Here is a 6,233-nt window from a genome sequence, read left to right on the forward strand (position 1 = left end):
GTTGCTACGGCTGTTGTTGCTACGGCTGTTGTTGCTACGGCTGTTGTTGCTACGGCTGTTGTTGTTGCTGCTGCTGTGGTCATTGTTGGTATTGTTGTTGTCGTGATGTATGTATATGAGAGAGAGAGAGAGAGAGAGAGAGAGAGAGAGAGAGAGAAAGAGAGGAGAAAGAGAGTGTGAGAGAGAAACAGAGACAGACAGAGACAGACAGATAGACAGACAGACAGATAGACAGACAGACAGACAGACAGACAGACTGATTTAGATAAATATAAATATATATTTAGATGTGTGTATGCGTGTGTGCGCACGCGTGCGTACTGTAGTCGATCTCTTTAACTCGCTCTTCTCTAAAAAAATCATTAGCTTAGTACATGTGTAAAAATGAATAGCTTTGCGATTTTCTATGAAACTAAGTCTCTGGAGCAAATGATAGGCGTGAGGATGGTCTCTTACTGAAACCACTTCGTTACACTTATACAACCTATTCTCTTGGTAACTTTATCCATTTCTTAAAATATAAAGCTTTAGTACGTAGTTTCAAAAACAAAATCAATAATTTTACAAGTTTTAATGATGCTACAGATAGTCTCCCAGCTAGATACTATTTATCAGCTGCTGTCAAATATTGTTTAAGCTATAACTGATATTATCACTGCCTGGTCTCACGTTCTCTATCACAACTATTACTACTATCATTACTTGTCTTATTTCCGCCACCTCCGTCACTACTACTATTAGCATTTACTCATTTATTTTAAAGTCCAATTTGCGACTACTTTAACTTGATGGAATCACTTAAGAGAAAATGAAGTCGTTTCTGTGAAACCATAGCACCAATTACTTTTTACTGAAGACATGCTGGCAGAATACATCAATAATAAATACTAATTAGCAACCATTTTTCCTGACGCTTAATTTACAATTAAACATTTCTGAATATTTTATACTTGCAATCAATTCCAATTTGTATCACTGTCATATATATAATTTTTATATTTATTTATTTAGAATTGCTCAATCACATACAGGTGAAGTGAAATATATTTTTAAACAAAAGGTCAATATTGATTAGCTTAAGTAAGTGAAGGCTTACTAATCGAATGAATAGGTTCGAGTATCCAAGTATATTACAGGTACTTTATTGTATTGATCTCGAAAAGAAGAGCTGTAGCAAAGTTATAAAAGTTATAAATGCAGCTATTTTTAAGTTAGAATTTATTGTCAAGCAATAATACTGATATTCTACCACTACTGTCATCTTTACCATGTTCACATACCTCTACGTAATCGTTTAACATGCAAGAAATAGTAGTTAGTTCTCCTTCACATCACCTCTTACAATTTCAAAACCAAAGAGACATTCGGTCATGCAGGCTCAGATATATGTAATCAACAAGCTGGACAAGTATTGAACCGGATAATGAGTATAGGATGAGTAAATAAATATTTTTCGTAAAACAGAACGCTGCTTAGCAAAACAGGTTAGGATAACGCAAGTGACAAGTAGCAGAATGACTATTTAATTGACCAATGAAAAACGAGTTACAGATCAACAATCTCGCTTAAACAACGTCTGAAGACATAAAACAGACTACTGCGAAGACAAAGGTCAATAATATAAGAATCAACAAACTGACGAGTAAACGACAGCTAAAGACAGCATCTAACTAAAAAATTTGAAATCAGTCAGTGGAAACTATAGACAGAAGTTCTGATAATGTGTATAAAACTATACTGAACACCACGGAACAAATGTATGCCTGATGATCGCAAAAGCGTGAAACTTAAGCAGCAAGAGAAAAAGGATTCAGTTTAAATAAACAATATACCGTACATCATTTATTGGGCAATATATGCTTTCTCGTTAACTTACTGCAACATTTGAGGCTCTGTATGTACGAATCGATATGACTATTTACATTGGGTGCAACTCATTACATTTGGGTATAACTCATCGGGTGCAACTCATTACATTTGGGTGTACAAGTGAGAGATGGTTATTAAATACGTGCAGAGGTGTTTAATTACTTGTTTTTTGGTTTTTGTTTTTGTCTTTGTAGAATTGCACGTTAACTCTGACTAGTGACATCTGTTTACAGATTTTGAAATGCTACGTATAGTAGACAACACTATTATAACCTGAGTGATAATCTACGATAGAGTACGCAAAAGTGCAATAAAATTATTCACTTCGGAGTGAGCAAATCAATGAGATCCAGAAGTGTAAAAAATTCCAGACGAGTTTCTTGCACGCACCGGTTAGTATATATATATATAAACGTTAAATTTCGCAAGTTCCCCCTTAAGACGAAATAACCACCCTCCAGAAACTGCATACACTAACCAAGGAACTAAAGGCGAAAGAAGGGATCCTAATACACGCAGAGAAGACGGATAACCTGTACCATTTAAAATACTCTTTATACAACTCACTTCCCCAAAACGAAATACTAGAAAGCTATAAAATTACCCATTCCAACAACTTGACTCAACTTAATTTATAAGCTGAGACAATTGCGGAAAAATATAAGTTAGAGGGAAAAACAGAACCATACGAATCTAGAACCCCTAGAACCCCTAGAATTAATCTCAAAGACCACAAACCGAACTTTAGCACTTCTGTAAGACTTATATACCCCTCGAATTCTGACTTAGCTAGGATAGGTAAACACATTATTGATAAATATATACCTACACTTACGAACATTATAAAACTATAGCTTTGGTCAAGTTCATATGAAATAATTGACTAGTTTAACAAAATCACAACAAAGAAATAAGCAAAATTCCTACAAATGCATATATCCTATTACTACGTTTCTATTAAACCAATCCTCCTCAAAAGAGCACCTATATCCGCAATTAAAACATCTGAGCTAACTAGGGAAGAAGTTGATATAGTATTAGCTGTTAGAAAATCAATTGTTAAATTCGAGGAAAATACTGATTAAGAAAAGATAAGCCGGATATGTCTGACATAACAATGGGTTCAACTGACCCCGCCCAGGTAACTCATATAGTAGGAATTTATATCTTATTCCACCTAAACAAAGAATTTCCAAAAATAGGTGGCGGTCTATACAGGGATAACGCACTATCCACCCTCCTTAACCCTTCCAGCGTAGAGATAGGGAAATAAAGCTTTCTATCTCAATAGAGGAGGAGCACAACACAGTCAACTTGTTAGGCGTAACACTAAACTTAAGTACCGGAATACATGTCATATCATAAACCCTATGAAAACCTTAAGTACATTCACAAAAATAGTAATCACCCCAGGTACATAACCCAATCCATAGTAACAAACATTTCAACCCGCATATCGAATCTATCAGCAAACGAAGAAGTATTTAGGTTAAACGAGGATTAGTACTAGAGAAGGCAAGATATAAAGAAAAGGTAGTATTCAACAAGGGAAACGAAAATAAGGTAGATACACATAGTAAGGTAAATTGTCCAGACCCTAATTATAACACACAAAATAACCGGATTGGAGGAACAAAGGATAGGAGAAACTTCTAGTGAAGCCAAATGGATGATAAATAATAGAAATAGACAAACAGATTTATACAAGTATGCTCGTTAAGCTCAAAATGTAAAACTAAGAACTTGATCTATAGATGTAAAGTTACCTCAGAGGAAAGGAAATACAATTATTTAGATGTCAGCTCTGTGTTTTTTTTGTTTTTTGTTTTTTTGTTTTTTTTCCTAAAAACAAACGACTGGCCAATCATTTAAATTCCTTTAGAGATAGAAAAAATAAATAATACAAGCCTAAGTAAACTAATTTGGTCAATTAAAGATAAAAACAATAGCTGTTCTATCGACTGAGAACAAATTATTACTGTTAAGCCTTATCGAGCAGGGGGGATAGATGCGACTTTTGAGTAGAGGAACTTTACTAAGTATTTACACCAAAGCACACATTGATTAGTAAAAGACATGAACAAGTCCTTAGATGTTTACACAAGCACGGTCGGACCTTTAAGGAATATAAAAATAATTTTAGATAGCCAACGCCCCAGCAACAAGTGCGCTTGATAAAACAACTAGAACTGCATAACCTAAACATAAAAATATTTAATAACCATCATAAATAATTAAAAAAAAGCAAATATCCTACACAATGTACAACACAAATAATGCGCAGCCCAACCAAAAGATGTATATAAACAAACAAGAACCCTTAAATACAAGCACGACACTCGAAATCAAAAATAACACACACAACCATTAAAAAAAAAAAAAGCCTCACTAAAGCAACAATCTCGACCTTAACCTATGTTAAGACAAAGCCCTAACTTCGGACAGCGACTGGATTGAAGTTGAGGTCAACAGTATATAAGTATAAATAATAACATACCCACCTCCCACAGAACACTAATTAGCAAAAATTTACGTTCATCATTTCACTTTGAGGATGACTAAATGGACGGATCCTCATCAAGCTGCACCGATAATACTACAAGGTTGAATTTGTAACAGTGAATAGTCGCTGCTGCAGAAACACGTGTAGCTCATTATGATAGGTTGTATATATTTATAAAATATTTTTTGTGGCTGTAAAAGTCTTCATACTTTTTATTACTAATATTAATGATGATTAATATTAATAAACACTCGAAACAATTTTTACTGTCCAGCGAAGAGAACATGGAATTACCCATCGGAAGAATTCACGGAGTGGCAAATAACTAAAGGTAGTCGAGAATATTAGATACTGATCGTTGTGGTTAGCCATTAACTGGAACTTAGCTCAGAGCTAATACGATATCCGCCCGGATAATGCATCCTTCCAAACTCTTCACTTTATATATATATATATATATATATATATATATATATATATATATACGCGCTACAAACAGCATTAGATAAAAAAAAATAATAGCTATGTATATATATTGCAAACATTTTTGCAGAACAGCACTAGCTGTAATATTTTATCTCGGATAAACTACTGAAGATGACTTGAGTGCTACAAAATACACTACTCACTATGATTATAATTGTCGGATCGTCAGAAACGCTGTTTCGACCTCATTTGGCTTCTTGAATAGCAAACACCACTAGACTGAATTAAACCGAAAAATGCTTGTTACTATATAGAAATCAGTAACCATACATTCACTCAGAATGTCAATGTTCGTCACGAGAGAACCTAAACCGTGTTTGAGAATTCACCGACGATATTCTGAGCGAGCGCTGTGCTTCAATTTCCTTTTATTAGATTAGTCAGAGATAGAGGATGAAATATCCATGATGTTTTCAGAACTTCACAAGCTGTTGGTATTGGCATGGTTAGGTTAACGGTCAGCTGCAACGTTTGTTGGTCAATGCTTGCAAAGAAAAGCATGGGTGATGAATGTACTGCAGATGTGAAGACTTCAGAAAGTTACAACCTTATCGAGCAGAAAATAACTGGGCTGAGTGTTCAGTAATTATTATTGAAAAATGAGGCAGGCCGTATCCTCAATAAAGGATATATGCAGCTGGTTAGTTTTAATATTACCTACAGTATCATACACACATACTCGCTTGCAAATAAACACACTAACTTGAGGCAATATAAAATATAGTGACCAGCCCAGGAAGACTGCATTGTCCAGAAATGCCCGCAAAGGATTTAAACATAAACCATCGGTATGTTGATAGTTTCATACAGCCTTTTCTACACTCGATATTTCAACAGTCCTTCAAATGAAAGCTTTAGCTGCTTACGTCCCAACTGCGTGCTGTAATTATCTCGCTTTGCTATTGGCTAATACACACACACACACACACATAAATATATACATATATATATATATACATATATATATATATATATATTCTGCTGAATGAAAAGAAACGAGAAAGGCAAAACAAAACATCAAGTCAAGTGAACAACAACGAATAGAAAATCTCTGCTGAATTCAGACGTAAAAGCAATGTAAGTTTGTTTATCGACTTTCAACATTCCATTTAGTATCTATTTTTAATTTACATTACCTGGATTACTATTATCTGTATGTATATTTTGGTTTTGTAATCTTGTATTACCATTTCCGATTGCTGTGGGAGATTTGATAGCAGGGAATTAGTGTTTCCAACTAAAATTTAGTTTAGAAGAGAAGGTATAACACGGAATTTCATTTTTGTATTATTGCGTTGTTTTAGAATATTTTTTCTAGTGTTTTGTTCATGTATATTCATATATATATATATATATATATATATATATATATATA

The 6,233-nt window shown here is 34.0% G+C and overlaps 1 protein-coding gene across 1 annotated transcript in view; it reads left to right on the forward strand.

The window, feature by feature from the left end:
- The first annotated feature begins 5,916 nt into the window (after positions 1-5,916).
- Positions 5,917-6,233, forward strand: part of LOC106875689 (uncharacterized) — a 127,800-nt gene continuing 127,483 nt past the window's right edge. Inside the window, exon 1 of the mRNA XM_052969701.1 lies at positions 5,917-5,935. The gene's annotated coding sequence lies outside the window, so the exon portion shown is untranslated. The remainder of the gene's footprint in view (positions 5,936-6,233) is intronic.

Source organism: Octopus bimaculoides, chromosome 7 (assembly GCF_001194135.2).
Source record: "Octopus bimaculoides isolate UCB-OBI-ISO-001 chromosome 7, ASM119413v2, whole genome shotgun sequence".
In the NCBI taxonomy this organism is placed as follows: domain Eukaryota; kingdom Metazoa; phylum Mollusca; class Cephalopoda; order Octopoda; family Octopodidae; genus Octopus; species Octopus bimaculoides.